The following is a 17,500-nucleotide window of genomic DNA, read 5'->3' as shown; positions in this document are numbered from 1 at the left end:
AAGGTTTATTTATAAACTGCATTGCAATAAATGGCAACATTTAACTTTGTACATAATTTTTATTCACAGGTGAGGACTAGAATATACTCTCAACATCCAAATATTACACCTGATTATATTCCTAACCTTATGCAAAACAGAATGTGGACCTCAATAGCATAGTCAACTTTAGACCGATGGAAGACGAACATTACTGATAAGGAGAGAAATAGATTAGCTTGCCTGTGTGAAGGTCTGAACGATCCCCCAGTCTCAGAATTCTCCTTGATAATCTGCGCATGCGCGAACATTACCGTTTGCCAGTGTGTACGAGGTTGACGTTTTATTTTCCTGTAATGTTAGCGTGCGCAGCTCAACATTACCGCTTGCCAGTACATACGAGCTGGATGTTTTATTTTCATGCGAGCGAAGCGAGCTAATGGCGGAAAAGAACCATTATACAATGTCAAGGAGAATTCTGAGACCGGTGGATCGTTCAGACCAAGGTCTATAGAATGGTTCAGACCGTCACACCGGTCTCGAAAAATGGCTCTGGCAGGCAGAGAGGCATTAGAACCACCTGCAATGAAGGTGCGGGTCACGCGAAAGAGGCCGTAGGTCACAGGTGAAATTGAATCGTCAAGTTCACAATCAGGATCTAAAGGTGATTATCAAAGCCTTGCACGAATACAGGCAAGAAGGCTGAATAACGATAAGAGAGTATGGAAGTCTAGTACTTACTGGATATTACTAGCATGCAAACTTAGTTGAGATGGTGTAGGACTGTGAGATTCACCGAGAGATTTATCACTATGGATTATCTGGTTTCACTACATCGTTGGTTGTATTGGTGAGGTAGATTTCACGTTTATTTTCAAGCAAACAATAGTAGCATTTTCAAGGAAGGGGATAACATGAGGAAGATATTTTCATATATATATACTATATATATATATATATATATATATATATATATATATATATATATAAAATGTGTATATATTCATATACATTATAACATTAATAGGCAATACCTTAACAACTTAAGATTTTCAGATGAAAGTTTTATTAAGCGAGTCATGGGAGAAATTACAAGATATGAATAGAAAAAGCAAAAGTGTGGGACTGAAAATGAATATGAGTAAAACTAAAACAATGCTAAATGAGAATGCAGAAACAACAAATAAGGGTTATGGACGAACCTCTTAGAGATTGTTAATAAATATGCGTATTTAGCACTGACAATATGAGTTTGCCCAGGTCAAGAGACGAAATTATAAGGATAAGCATGAGATGGAGGGTTTCTTGTAAACTAAATGAGATTATGCAAAGTAAAATGCCACTTTCTATAAAGAGAAAAGTATTTAATCAAATGATCCTACCAATATTAATCTATGCATCAGAAACTTGGAGCTTTAATAAAGCCTTAGAACATAAGCTAGTTACAACTCAAAGATCTATGGAAAGAATAATAATGGGAATAAAACTAAGAGATGGAAAAAGAGCAACATAGATAAGAGAGCAAACAAAAGTAGAGGATATTCTAACAATATATATAAAAAAGAAATGGATATGAGCAGGAAATATAATAAAAATAACAGATAATAGATGGACATTAAGAATAACAGATTGCAAAAGCAGGGGAAGGAAGAGAAAACGATGGATTGACGAACAAAGAAAATTTGCTGGTTTAGACTGGTATGGTGAACAAAATGCGTTTCTGAAACACATTGCACGCGTGTATGATATTAGGGCAATTTCTCTTGAAAGAAAATGGACCTAGTAATGACACTCCCAAATGAACTTGTCTCCGAGACATAAGCTTGAACTTGCTCGGCAAGTAAGCTTCAGCACCTCAGCATATATTCATACTATAATATATCATTTTGTTAAGTAAAAATAAAAATAAAAAATCTTGACCAATGTTTAAGTTTCCATATTCTATTCTTTGACTTCTAAGTATACTAACACAAAATAAGTTTCAAATGTTCATTTTTCATTAGTAGTATAATATCAATTTCCTAATATCGCAAGAGGGTCTGTCCCTCTCTTTTATTCTTCTCCTGTACTTCTCTTACTCCCTATTTCCTAAATCTTTCCCATCCCGAGTACCTGCCTTTGAGCTATAAATTGGATTGTATCCAGGGGTACTCTTCCTTTCCCCATATTCCCCACTTCGCTATTCTTATTATTGTTGTTGTTGTTCATTTTCCAATCTAACCTTAACGGATAGGCGGATACCTAGACCCAGAGGCCAGAGTCAGTATCTGTAATGACTCTGCCTAGACCTGGCATGTATAACAGAAATCGGGACTTCAAAAATCTGAAATTTAGTTCAAACATATATTCTAAAATCTAAACCAGCTCCTTCATTTGCCATATTCGTCGATATTAAATGATACTAGATGTTGCATCAAAAGTCCAACCAATTCTTTTCGCTTGAAGCGTCCTAACGGTTTTGGACAACTAGCCGCGTTGATGCTGTAGTCACACGTGAACAACGGTGTCTTTAACCCGAAAAAGCTCTTTCCAAATACCTGGAAAATCTGGGATTTTATTTTTAAACTATATTTAAAGGATTACTCCTTCCCCCATTCATTTAGTTGTGGTGGCCAACATGGTAACGTCCCTGACTGGTGAACGCCATACTGGGGTTCGAGTCCCGCTCAGACTCGTTAATTCCTTCGGTCGCTACAACCTCACCATCCTTGTGGGCTAAGGATGGGCGGTTTGGGGTAGCTTATAGGTCTATCTGCTGAGTCATCAGCAGCCATTACCTAGCCCTCCTTGGTTCTAGCGTGGGTGGAGAGGGGGCTTAGGCGCGGATCCAATAAACGTGATCATATAAAAACAGCTTTAAAATTCAAACGCTGTCATGGTCGTGTGCTATTTATTTCCAAAGGACAGGCTAATGCATGGAATTTTACATTTGAAAAGGTAACGGGAAATTCTATCTTTCTCACTGAGAGCTACAATATAGTTGCCACTGTAAGACCTGGATGTTGTTCTATACAGGTAATTTTCTTATATGATTTACATCGATAACATGATTTATACTAACTAAAAAAAATCGAAGTTTATATAATTTTAAATCCTTATATCAACTTGACGGTTTCGTGATAATATAATAACATTTTCAACAGTCCATTCATATAGCGATCAGGATAAACAGATAGATCAGAATAACATTGATTTTAAAGTTTTCAAGGGAGATAGATCAATTTTTATTTTCTATCGTCTTTCTTTCTCATAAATGTGATAACTACCGCTTCTAACCGTAATTTTAGGCTTGACTTTCATCCAATACATGTCGACTACTGGTTCAGAGATGGAACCTAAGTTGATTATAGGTCTAGAGCGAAACCAATTGAGCCCTGAGAGAGAGAGAGAGAGAGAGAGAGAGAGAGAGAGACTTCAAACATTTGTTTCTGAGATGGAAAGAGAGAGAGAGAGAAACTACAAAACAATTTTTTTTCTGTGAGTACAAACAGTTTCTGAGAGAGAGAGAGAGAGAGAGAGAGAGAGAGAGAGAGAGAGAGAGCAAACAGCTGTTTCTGAAACTCGTAGGTTGTTTAATACCCTTTGTATCGGGGAGAATCTAGGAAATTGTTATAGGTACCTCCACAAGTGTTTCGAATAACGTTATGCACCGATGTAACACATTATTATAATTATTATTATTATCATTATTATTATTATTATTATTATTATTATTATTATTATTATTATTATTATTATTAGCTAAGCTACAACCCTAATTGGAAAATCGTGATACTATAAGCCCAAGGGCTACAACAGGTAAAAATAGCCGAGTGAGGAAAGGAAATAAGGAAATAAATAAAGATATATGGATAATGAACAATTAAAATAAGATATGTTAAAACATTAACAACATTAAAACATAAATATCAAAAATAAACTATAAAAAGACTTGTGTCATTCTGTTCAACATATAAACATTTGCTGCAAGTTCGAACTTTTGAAGTTCTACTGATTCAACTACCCGATTAGGAAGAACATTCCAAAACTTGGTAACAGCTGGAATAAAACTTCTAGAATACTGTGTATTATTGAACCTCATGATGGAGAATAGTTTATATGTGACATGTCTGTTTTGACGTTATTACTTTTTTTAGAATGATTTATTGTTAATTTGTTCTCTTCATTTATCTATTTCCTTTCATCACTGGGCTATTTTTCCCTGTTGGAGCCCCTGGGCTTATAGTATCTTGCTTTTCCAACTAGGGTTGTAGTTTGGATAATAATAATAATAATAATAATAATAATAATAATAATAATAATAATAATAATAATAATAATAATAATAATGCCTGACGATTAGAATTAACTGCCTGCCTAGTATTACGAACAGGATGGAACTGTCCGAGAAGATCTGAATGTAAAGGATGGACAGAATTATATAAAAAAAAGACCTAAGCAACATGCATAATGAACTAATTGAACGACTGTGCCAAAGATTAATATCTAGGTCAGGAATAAGAAATCGAATAGACCGTAAATTCCTATCCAACAAACTAAGATGAGAATCAGCAGCTGGAGACCAAATATGAGAACAATACTCGAAACAATGTAGAATGAAAGAATGAAAATACTTCTTCAGATTGATCACCGAAAATCTTAAAAGATTTTCTCAATAAGCAAATATTTGTGCAATTGAAGAACCGTAAATTATCCTCCTCTTAAAAAAAAAAAAAAAAAAAAAAAAAAAGTGGTGAGTTGGATGTGTTATGTTTTGTGTCGTGTCTAAGAATGTTCTATATTATCAGCTGGATTACATTACTAGTGTGTTCTCCTTAATGGCACCGGTAACTGTCGGCTATTGTTTTGCATTTTGTATGCGCGCGTCTATTGTAAATAAGTTCTTCGTTTATGTAATGTTCATATCTTAACTGTTAGATCCAGGTTGAACGCAAAGCTTAACTAAACGCCTCCAAACTTTTGAACACTACAAAAAAAAAAAAAAAAATAATAATAATAATAAAAATTATAATTCTCTGGTAAAAAAGAAAAAAAAAACCTGATCAATATATGCGGCCCCGAGGCTTTCGAGAAGAACCTGAAGACTTTCTTATTCAGTGAGTGCTTCGATAATGATGTTTTAACAGTAAGCGAGCAATACAAGATGTGAAATGTTGAATGCTTTCGAACAAACGTGTTAAAACGACTGCGGAGATCGCGTAGAGAGTAGGGTTACCCTGCTGTACAGGACCATAAAAGCAGCCCTTAAAATAAAGCAAGTAAATGTACGAACTTTCTGATAAAATTTTCCCTTCGCAATCACATTCGAAGATTACCTGCGAAGATTAGACCATGCGGAAGTCTGTGGGAGATGAAAAAGATTTTTCGCCGACAAAACGATATTATTATTATTATTATTGTTATTATTATTATTATTATTATTATTATTATTATTATTATTATTATTATTATTATTATTATTACTAGCCAAACTACAACCCTAGTTGGAAAAACAAGATGCTATAAGCCCAAGGGCTCCAACAGGAAAAAATAGCCCAGTTGGGAAAGGAAATTAGGAAATAAATAAACACATAACTTGTAACTCTTGGTATCAATAAACGAATATAACTATAAATTTCCTCCTATTATTAGTTGAGATAATTAGAGAAAAAGACTTCAAGCTTTGATTTTACGTCAAATGATCAGCGTCGTTGTAGCATATGCTCGACAGAGAGCAAAAGTTTACCATGGAATCTCTCTCTCTCTCTCTCTCTCTCTCTCTCTCTCTCTCTCTCTCTCCTTCTTCATCTTCTTTTCCCAACCATAACCCACAGCAATCGACCAATACCCTGACATAACTAACTTTAACGGCCAACTTGGTACATGAGATTCTCTTGTCATAATACGATCAGAGAGAGAGAGAGAGAGAGAGAGAGAGAGAGAGAGAGAGAGATTCTCTGCCGGAGAAAAGTCTGGACATTTGCCCTTGAAAGGACATAGACGTCGGGGGAAGATGAGCGTGTAAGTGTACCGTGTACGAGTTTATGCGTGCACAGTACACCTAACGGACCTTTGAGATCCAGGGATACCTGGATACAAGTGATAATTAGAGGTGAGAGGAAAAAAGACCAGGTGAGCACCTGTAGTCCTATAGCAATACAGTATCTTCTTCATACTTTCGATAGCATACGGGTACGCGGGACTATTGGACATATTAGCTTACATAGTACAATCTTTTTTTTTTTTTTTTTTTTTTTTTTTTTGCAGGCGATATTCATGCATGCTTATAAGTGCGTATGTTTTTAGCGTTTTTTTCACGTGTGGGTGAACCATTCGATATTTGCAAAAAAAAAAAAAAGAAAAAATAATATACATTTTTTTATTTTTTTTTTTTTACATTTTTAATGGTTACCGGAACCGTGTTCGATCTTAGATTACCAGGATCTGCTGGAGTCAAGAAGAAAGGTTTGAGCTTTGGGGACTTTCTGGGATATGAGAGGAGTTAAGCGGGGTTTACACGGTCGAACGGTTCGTCGAACTCGCTTGTCAACGGTTCGAAGAGGCGGAGTCAGCCACAAATACATAAGGTTAGTGGACAATGAAGCCCCGCCCATAAAAGTCAGACAAGAACAGACTTTTTCGAACCGTTCGACATACGTGTTCGGCAACCAAATACTCCGTTCACACGTTCGAACATCACTTCAAACACTGAACTGCGTTCGACGAACCGTTCGACCATGTAAACCCGCTTTAACCCACGAATGCCTCAACGCACGGGGAGAGCGTCCCAGACTTGAACAAGGTCGGTCACAAGTGTATTTATTAAGAATGCCTTCTCCCACTGCAGTAGTTGGAGAGCTAGCTAGGTTACGGTATAAACAATTGGAATGCGTAGAAAACGCCCAATGGATATCCTGGCAATATTGTAGAGGTAATAAGGAAGAAAATGTATGAACTTTGCTCACAGGCCCATGACTAAATAAGAAAAACAAAGATATAATTCTCTATCACAATTTGTGCTAAGGAACAGCCTACAGACAAGAAATTAATGCCCTTAAAATAATCATCACCTATGGAATACAACCTAAGGCAACATTTGAAAAAGTATTGCCGTGAGTCCACAGCAAAACCAACTTGGTAACTGCCACTATGATGAAAAACAATCATGCCCCCACAATACCCAAGAACTTCAGACAAATGTAGTTCATTCCAAATGCTTGGAAGAGCAATGTTAAACCTTCATTACAGTATATGTAATATTGGCCGAACGACGATAACAACAAGGAATAGGCAGATCATAACAATAATGGTGTTATAGATCAGCATTTGGTTACTGAACAAACGGTTGTGGTAGGTTGTAGGCCTAGTAGAAAATGGGATAAGACCAGCAAATTCATTTCAGCGCTGCTGGAGGGGGGGGGGGGGGGGCAGGCCATTTAGCTCAGAGGTGTCATATAAACAAAAAATTATACTTTGAAATAAAAGTTTGGAAAAATCTGTCCATCAAGATGTAAGAAAGAAAGCCTAAATAGAGATAAAGTAAAAAGCTAAAAAGATGATGCAGCTGACTGCAGGAGGTTTGTTCGTTTTATTATTATTATTATTATTATTATTATTATTATTATTATTATTATTATTATTATTATTATTATTATTATTAGCCAAGCTACAACCCTAGTTGGAAAAGCAAGTTGCTATAAGCCCAAGGGCTCCAACAGGAAAAAATAGCCCAGATGGGAAAGGAAATTAGGAAATAAATAAACATAACTTGTAACTCTTGGTGTCAATAAACGAATATAACTATTAATTTCCTCCTATTGTTAGTTGAAAAAAATTAGAGAAACAGACTTCAAGCTTTGATTTTACGTCAAATGATCAGCTCCAAGGGCTCCAATAGGGAAAAATAGCCCAGTGAGGAAAAGAAATAAGGAAATAAATAAATGATGAGAATAAAATCAACAATACATCATTCTGAAAACAGTAACAGCATCAAAACAGATATGTCCTATATAATCTACTAACGTCAAAAACAGATATGACATATGTATAAGGTCGTCTTGTATAAGGTCGTCCACAGGTGCGGTGCATTGACAGTAATACCCTCTGGTCTGGAAACCAAGAACAGTGCGAAATTGACGTCAGAATTAATGATTGAAGGATAGAGGCAATTGTTCTGCATAAATATATGGGAGTAAACAGCGGATAATGACAGGATAAGGGAAGGAATTTAGTTATGTAGTGAAAAAGACTCAAATACACTTGGCTAAGTACGTTGAGGTAGGGATGAATGAAAGCATTGTTGAGTTACATCTTCACGAAAGTGGAGAATTGATGTGAAATGGGAATGAATAAAGGCAAGAATGTGAAGACTACATCTCTTAAAGAGAATGGCTTTATTCTTATTTAGACTTTAGACATATATATATGTATATATATATATATATATATGTGTGTGTGTATATATATATATATATATAGTATATATATATAAATGTATACATATATAATGTATATGTATATACATATATATATATATATATATACACACATATATATATATATATATACACAGTATATATATATATATATATATATTATGTATATACATATATAATTCCAATATTAACCTTGATTCTTTAACTATATATCGTTAAATTTAATTCACCCCTAGTGAATCATGTCCCTGTAGCTTGTTCAACTAAGGTGGGTGACACAAATACCGAAGAAGGCTGGCAAGCCCATTCTAAAGAATAAAAAGAAATCTGACGGCAATAAAATTGTTGTTGGATATTTATGTTTGTACGTGTGTCTGTGTGCCTAGATGAACGTGTTCTTCATTTTACAAAAAAAGAAAAAGAAAATCAGACGACAGCAAATCATATTTCAACGCTTGCACCATGACCGGTTTAAACTAAAGATAAGTTTGACAAACCAATGATACAAAACAAGTTCTGAATGAAGAATCGACTGTGACCTGATCTCCGATATACCGGTTGAACAATTGGCTGGGCTGAGAATCCACAAATGCAGTCGTACCAAAGATCATACTGAAGGTGACTTATTATGATAAATCAATAAACACTGACTAGTCACCAGACACTCGTTAAAAGACAGTGTTAGGTAAACAATGCGATATTAATCAAAACTGGCGAAGATTAGAGACACTAAATATTATTGAGATGCTTAAAAATGGACTTTGTAAACAGTGATATCAATAAATGCTAATATAGATTAGAGAACATTAAATATCACAACGATGTTTAAATAGACCATCAGTGTTAATAGACCATCAGTGTTAATAGACAATGTTTGGGTAAACAATGATAGCAATTCTTTGAAAAGAAGAATTTAGTGACTGATTACAACTGGTGAACATTGGGGGCATTAAATATTACGACGATGTAAACAGTATAGTGTTAATTAAACAAATTAACACTAAATTTCAGAGAACATGAACGTAAGTAAACAAGTTAACCCCAAATTTCAGAGAACATGAACGTAAGTAAACAAATTAACACCAAATTTCAGAGAACATGAACATACGTATTACCTGACGGGACAGACAGAGGAGAGAGAGAGCACTCCGTTTCCGCAAGATATTCCGAACTCACCTCTAGATTGCAACTAAACGTAGTGGACTAGTGGTAGCGAGCGATCAACCTTATGCCTTGCCGCTGCTCTTTCGGTTCCACTCGTCTTCGCTCACTTTCCTCACAGAATTGATGTTGTCTCTCAGTTGTTCAGTTGATAATGGCTCTACCCAGCACAGCTGATAGCGGTGACTTACGTCAATTGTGTATTCCATTCATCTACCGTCTTTTGTGAAAACACCTGGCAATAAATGAAAATGAATAAATTATTTGGAGTTGAGAGGTTAGACATTGACGTATAACATAATGAAGATGGATGAATTGTGGAACATCTGATGATCTGACCCACATGTAACAAAAGCGTGACTTTACCCAATGAATGAAATTTATGGCATCTATAGATTATACATCCATGACCTACCGCTTAACTCGTCAATTCTCTGACACATACAACCCGGAAACCACTTCCTACTATAGCTAACTTAAAACTACCGAATATCTGCTACTATGGATGTTCTATCTTTTGGATATGTTAGAAATCAAGACATGTATTTGGTCCATGTCATCAGTGTATGTCATACGATGCACTGTAGGCGTTGCATAGGTCACCCGGGTCCCATTGCTTAGTCATATGGCCCATTATAGTCTATCCACATCTACAAAAAAATTCGAAATTGAAAATTTTAATCCAGCTAAAACTTTTCTTCTCGTCCTTCGGTCTTCACATTTTCTTTTCCCATAACGCGATAATTGTACAAGTAGGCCTATTTCAAGAACATTCAGTATTTAAGAGGTCAAACATTTATCTGATTTACTCTTTTGGATATGCGAAAAAGGAGAAATCCATTTCTTATTATATTCAGGATCGAATAAGCAGGATTTTTTCGCGATCAAATATAGGAAACCGATATCGGTTTCAAATTGGAGAGTTGTATACAGCATGCTTGTAACGTTGTCAATTCTGACAATGAAATAGAAGACGTGCTTGTCTGTAAAAACGTAACATCGTGATTCATGAAACGAACAGGCATGGAACTAGTATAGAAAAGATAATAGACACTTGCATACAATGAGACTAGCTCTCTCGTGGTGTCAGGTCTACATATAGACAGTAATTTTTAAATTTACATTACCTTAAGCTTTAGAATTTTCCATGTGGAAAATTGGTCAATATATTGTTGTTTCCTAAAATAACTAGGACGCAGTCAAGCTCTATACCAATCTACGAATTTCTTATTTCATATGACTACAAGCCATAAATTTGAGTGGCCTTTGAACATACTCAATTGAAATTATTTTCTCATTTATTGGATAAATGTATCAGCTTATCACTGCATAGTAAATAGCCACATCATGCTTTTAATAAGACATTTGATATGAAACAGTGTACAGTACAAAAATAAGGATTCTCTTGGTGTTAAATAACGTCTTCGCTAGAACCACCATATTAGACCTACCAACTAATCTACTATTACTTAGAGAGAGAGAGAGAGAGAGAGAGAGAGAGAGAGAGAGAGAGGTTTATGCTAATACCTAGTATACAAAATGATAACTTCAGGGGGAGCCTCGTAAAAGGATGAACTACCCAATCCCCGTTAGAATTCCTGGGCGTTTAAGTCGTGCTCGCGAAAACTTCACATATTCGCCAAACCCCTTACGTGGCAAACTTTGCTGTTTTGAGAATTCTCTCTCTCTCTCTCTCTCTCTCTCTCTCTCTCTCTCTCTCTCTCTTCTTGATGAGGTGAAGCGTAGTGCTTTCGATTTTGAAGAAGATAAGGGTGTAAAAAGCTTAAACGTGTATAAAATTTATGCGTCAGTAATACTCAGTTTATTTGTCCACCCCAAAAACTTATCTGAACATTTATGTATTTGTATATTTGCCAAATATAACAATGGCATAATTCATTTGATGAAAATAAATCATTATTGATATTCTTGTTAAGCATATTTATAAAATAGAGGTCGGTGAAAAAAAGAAGCCTTAGCCATAACACTGATAAATTTTGCATATCTATTGTATATGATATACATATGTACGAAAACACACACACACACACACACACACATATATATATATATATATATATATGTATACCAGAAACTTTATATAAATCTTAACCGCTATTTCTAAAGCCGATCACAAAAATGTAGCCTATAAAATAGTTATTCGAGTATTTAGTAGTTAACTAAGAATAGTTGAATTCCATAATTTTTAGCTTTATCTTGAAGAGAGAGAGAGAGAGAGAGAGAGAGAGAGAGAGAGAGAGAGACGTAACAATAAGTAATTACCGCTGGATAGTTTGCAGGTGTTGGCATTAGGAATGTTTTTATGTTTGTTCTTTTCAGTATTCTGTTTCAGTTTTATTATAATCAAAATCATAGCGAACAGTAACAAGTTATTAATACAACACTATACAGTATAGCCTACTTGCATCAGAACAGTATAGTGTTGTACTATAAAATGCATGGAGAGAGAGAGAGAGAGGAGAAGAAGAAGAAGAGTTCCCATTAATATTACCAGGATGAAATTATAATGCACTTTATTATTATTACACCACAGTACTCTTCATAACTCTGGTATATCATATGTTTAAAGTACATTTACAATACTACAGGGTTTATTTGCAAGTACATTAGCACAGAAAAAAAGACGAAATTATCATCCCACCATCTGCGGAATTCCTAGTCCGTGAAAGAGGCTGAATTGTAATACATACCGAGAAGGGACAATTGTATACATATGTGTACTATGTGTACACACACACATACATACATAATTATTTGTGTGTGTGTGTGTTTGTGTGTGTGTGTGTCCCTTTCTGAATGGAGATACCTTAACGTGGTGAAAGGGATTGTATATCGCCATGATCAGCAAAGCTGTACTAGTCAGGGCCACCCATTCTAGGTTGGTGTGCTGTGAGCGATCACACGAAAATCTCCTACCGTCACCAATCCGCACTGGCCAGCGTGGTGATAAAAACTGGGGCCTGGGCAAACCCCAGATGTAATTTGACAAGTCTGGGGCCTTTGTCCTGCAGAGGACTAGAAACCAGCATTTATTGTTGCTGTATTTATAAATGTACAGATGCGTATGTGTATTATGAAATCATATGCAATGTCGTATACTAAAATCATCAACTGAATTTAGATTATTCATATTTAGCTTTAATTACCAATATTTTTGCTTTTATTTTTTTTTATTTAATAATCAGCAAGCATTTCTTGATATCACTTCCTGCGCTAGTTACGGGGAAAGTTGCAATATCGTATATGAATATTAATCATTTATAAAAATTGTCGCCTACAAATGTCGCGTTGCATAACAACTAATGCGATTCTGGATCTCCTCTCAGCGACGGGTGGAATTTCAGAATCTTGATGTCAAAAGCACTCTTTCTGTAAGCATTGATCTAGGGCTAATCATTTTTCTTTTTTTTTCATGCAGTATTACTTGCCAAGCTACAACCCTAGTTAAAAAAGTAGGGTGTTTAAGCCCAATAGTCCAAATAGGGAAAATAGCCCAGAGAGGAAAGAAAACAAGGAAAAATAATATATTTTAAGAACAGTAGCAACATCAAAAAATATATATTCCTCTACAAACTATGAAAACTTAAACACAACAAGAGGAAGAAAAATAATAGAGAATAGTGTGCCCGCGTGTATCCTCAAGCAAGAGAACTCTAACCCAAGACAGTGGGAGACCTTGGTACAGAGGCTGTGACACCACAGTAGCGCGGGTGAAATGGCTTTTTGAAAGCCTGAAATTTCATCAGGGTTGCATATCATTCCAAAACTACTTCCAAATTTCAATTCTTAAAATGGAGAGGAGCTGTTCGTGAATACTGATCAGTGCTTCCAGAATCCTGATCCAATCGCAACTTCCCTTATGAATTCTGGGTGAGACGTTAAGCGAAAGCCTACATATGCGTTACTGTACAAAGGTCAGGCTGGGTTACGATAGGTCATAGCAGATTGCAAGAATACTTCCTCACTAGTAACCCCAACACAACACCCCCCCACCCCCGCCTCCGCTGCTCTTAGCTCTACCCAGGATCCACTTAGATCCGGTCCCTGATGCGTAGACGCTCCTTAAATTCTTCAGTCAGTTCGTATCAGTGGCGAGTTCCCCTTTTTGTTACCACCGACAACGAAGTTGGGAGGACGTTATGCTTTCACCCATGCTTGTCTGTTTATCCATCTGACTGTTTGTTTGTTTGTGAACAACTTCCTGGCCACAATTTTACTCATAGGTTATTGAGACTTTCAGGGATTAATTGTTATATTGAGACGTGTAAGTGATTCAGTTTTGAAAGTCCTAGGTCAAAAGTCAAGGTCAAAGTCGATCAAAAGGTCAACCGAATTAACACTAACCTTAACCCCAAGTTCGTAAATAGTTATCATACAGACTCCAAATACGCTTACTGTCTAAATGGATTTTGGGAAAGGCGAGTTGGTTTCGAGAAATAAGCTGCCTTGGTGGAGGTCTGCACTCTCAGATTACTTTCCTAGTTTAATTTTTGTGATTGAACTGTAACCAGGTACGTATGTGAGTTTCCTCTTCACAAAGAGAGATGGTTTGTACAGATTAACGTTTGTTTTATTCTCTAAAAGAGACTAGCTTCATTATGAAGACGCGGAGAATATACCCAGATAGATACAATCTATGAAAATGTATTTTCTTTTAGTTTCATTTTACGCTTTTGGGTGAGATAATTAAGATCTGATCTCGTCATTATCACCAGGGATCTTATATTGTGAGAAAAGAAAACGGAAGGGTGAAGTTTAATAATAATTAGATAAAAAAAAAACCCTACTTTTGATCAATTTTAGCAAATGTCCAAAAAAAAAAGGATAATAGATTTTGATCTCGTCATTATCCCCCGGAATTTTATTTTGTGAGAGAAAGGAAACGGAAGGGTAGAATTTAGTCAAGAACCTTGACCTTTGACCTTAACATGCATTGATTGGCGTGGATTTTCATACGGTCAAATATGAACCGAGTTTGAAGTCTCTGTGACAACTTATGGCTGATTACGTGAATTGGACATTATGCCTTGACCTTTGACCTTGACATTCCAAAATCTAATCTTTTCCAGATTTTTACATAACAGTTAATCCCGGCAAGTTTCATTACTCTACTATTATAATTGTTGCCAGAAAGCGGTTCACAAACAAACACACACATGCAAACAAACACACACACTCAAACAAACACACAAACAGGGGTGAAAACATAATCTCTTTCCATCTTCGTTGGCGGAGGTAAAGATACAGAATTCTGATAATATAAGCCCAATGCAAATAGATATTTATTTATTTTGGAATTAATACATGACCTAGATACCTTTCGTCAGATCCATAATGCTTCTGTACTTTCTTGAGAAGAGAATTCTTTCATCTCCTTGTTATGGAAGAGGTCAAAGGTTATCTCTTCCTCCCGGAGGTCATTTGATAGTAACGGGGTCATTCTTCCGTGCAAAGTAGGAAATATAACGAGAGCTCTTTTCCTCTCTTTCTCTCTTGGTGCGCTATACGGTTTAAGGGCCGCTCATGAATGGCAGAGGCAAGGCACAGTGACATTGCCCTAGCAAGCAAGACAATGCCCGAGTCTCCTCTCCACTAAAGCTAGGACCATAGAGGGACAGGCAATGGCTGCTGATGACTCAGAAGATAGACCTATAGGCTCTCCCAAACGCCCCATCCTTAGCTCACAAGGATGGTAAGGCTGCAGCTACCAAAAGAACTAACGAGTTTCAACGGGACTCGAACCCCAGTCTGGTGATCACCAGGGAAGGACGTTACCTATGTACATAAACCACCACAACCTATTATTATTATTATTATTATTGTTATTATTACTAGTTAAGCTACAACCCTAATTGGAAAAGCAAGATGATTTAAGCCCAAGGGCTCCAACGGAGTAAAATAGCTCAGCGAGGAAAGGAAATCAGGAAATAGATAAACTATATGAAAAGTAATTAAAGAAAATGATATAGAATATATTAAGAACAGTAACAACATTAAAACAGATCTTTCATATGTAAACTATAAAAAGAGACTTATATCAGCCTGTTCAACATAAAAAGATTCGCGGCAAGTTTGAACTTTTGAAGTTCTACCGATACAACTACCCAATTAGGAAGATCATTCCACAACTTGGTCCTAGATCGCAGTGCGCTAACTTGCAATCCGGAAATCTTGCGTTCGATCCCTCAACCGGACAAGAAAATTGATAGTTTTGAAAATATTGCCTTAATAATGATTTATGTACAGTTGGACACAGGAATTCTTGGTACACCTCACTCTTAGGATGTGTACCACATCATACTCTTACTGCGCTATGGGTAGTCAAACAGATAGAGTTTTCTTGCTTGAGGGTACACTCAATCACACTATTCTATCTTATTTCTCTTCCTCTTCTTTTGTAAATTGTTTTATAGTTAAATAGGTCCTATCTATTTGTAATGTTGCTACTGTTCTTAAAATATTTTATTTTTCCTTGTTTCCTTTCCTCACTGAGCTATTTTCCCTGTTGGAGCCCCTGGGATTATAGCATCCTGTTTTTCCAACTAGGGTTGTAGCTTAGCAAGTAATAATAATAATAATAATAATAATAATAATAATAATAATAATAATAATAGCGTAAGGAGAGATGGCAGAAGTGGTGGGGGGTGCTACACACAGGAACTCTCCGTGCAGTAAGTGTGTGACAGGGTATACTATATCAGAGTAAGGCGTACCACAGATTTATGTGTCCAATTATACCTAGTGGGTCGCAGATGAAAGCCCAGTCTTGTGATAAAACCCATTAAAGAAATATATGTATTTTGACAAGGTAGCCATTCGTGAAGTAATCTCTCTCTCTCTCTCTCTCTCTCTCTCTCTCTCTCTCTAGCCTTATTATCAATTGCAACAGCATCTGTCGTCAAAAAGAATCACCCCCTTACCCCCCCCCCCCACAACCCCGGAGCAGAGAAACTTCTATTTTAACACGATGCAAATTAAAAACTCGTTTCCAGCATGGAAGAAATCTATACTTATAATTACTATTCAAGACTATATTTACAATTGTTTATTGCTCTTGACAACTCCTAAGTTCATCTCTCTCTCTCTCTCTCTCTCTCTCTCTCTCTCTCTCTCAACTTGCGAAACTTTTTTTCCTTTCGTAAACCAGATTTTCTCTTGAGGGTAATCTCTGGCCCTCTATTCTATTTGATTCCTTATTTCCTTTCCTCACAAGGCTATTTTTCCCTGTTGGAGCCCTTGAGCTTGAAGCATCTTGCTTTTCCAATTAGGGTTATAGCTTAGCTAATAATAATAATAATAATAATAATAATAATAATAATAACTGTTAGTTGATAGATCAATCATTTCAACCATTTCTCTTCGATATAACAAATATATCCCAATATTCCGCTGCTAATGAATCACTCTAAATCCTTTTGAAATTAGTTCAATGGTTTATTTCCAATATGCTTAATTATATGCGTCTATCATTTACCTTATTTCACACACACAACAGTACTATAATAATTTTATATTTGAATATCACAACACTTTGCCTCTGTCTGTCAATATATCCAGAGCTGTTTATACATAAATCTCAGTTGCTGAAAATATATATATATATATATATATATCTTCATTATTTCCTCCTACACCTATTGAAGCAAAGGGCCTTATATATATATATATATATATATAATGTGTGTTTGTGTGTTCATTATCTCCTACGCTTATTGAAGCAAAGGGCCTTATAAAGATATATTATATATATATATATATATATATGTGTGTGTGTGTGTGTGTGTGTGTTTGTGTGTGGAGAGAGAGAGAGAGAGAGAGAGAGAGAGAGAGATTCCTTCAAAACAACAACGCATTATCCAAATTGCTGAGGAATATGATTTTTAAAACTTCCCAAATCAGTTCTTACAGGCTTGTACTTACATTAT

General features: G+C 35.8%; 1 protein-coding gene across 2 annotated transcripts in view; it reads right to left on the bottom strand.

Moving 5' to 3' along the window:
* Nucleotides 1-9,697, bottom strand: part of LOC137626070 (tomoregulin-1-like) — a 65,669-nt gene extending 55,972 nt beyond the window's left edge. Inside the window, exon 1 of one of the 2 annotated variants that reach the window (XM_068357151.1) lies at nucleotides 9,570-9,697. The gene's annotated coding sequence lies outside the window, so the exon portion shown is untranslated. The remainder of the gene's footprint in view (nucleotides 1-9,569) is intronic. The other variant, XM_068357152.1, reaches the window with a different exon arrangement.
* Nucleotides 9,698-17,500: the final 7,803 nt, after the last annotated feature.

This window comes from Palaemon carinicauda, chromosome 33 (assembly GCF_036898095.1).
Source record: "Palaemon carinicauda isolate YSFRI2023 chromosome 33, ASM3689809v2, whole genome shotgun sequence".
Taxonomy (NCBI): domain Eukaryota; kingdom Metazoa; phylum Arthropoda; class Malacostraca; order Decapoda; family Palaemonidae; genus Palaemon; species Palaemon carinicauda.
Note: the sequence above shows the minus strand (reverse complement) of the source record. Positions and strands in the feature narration are given on the sequence as shown.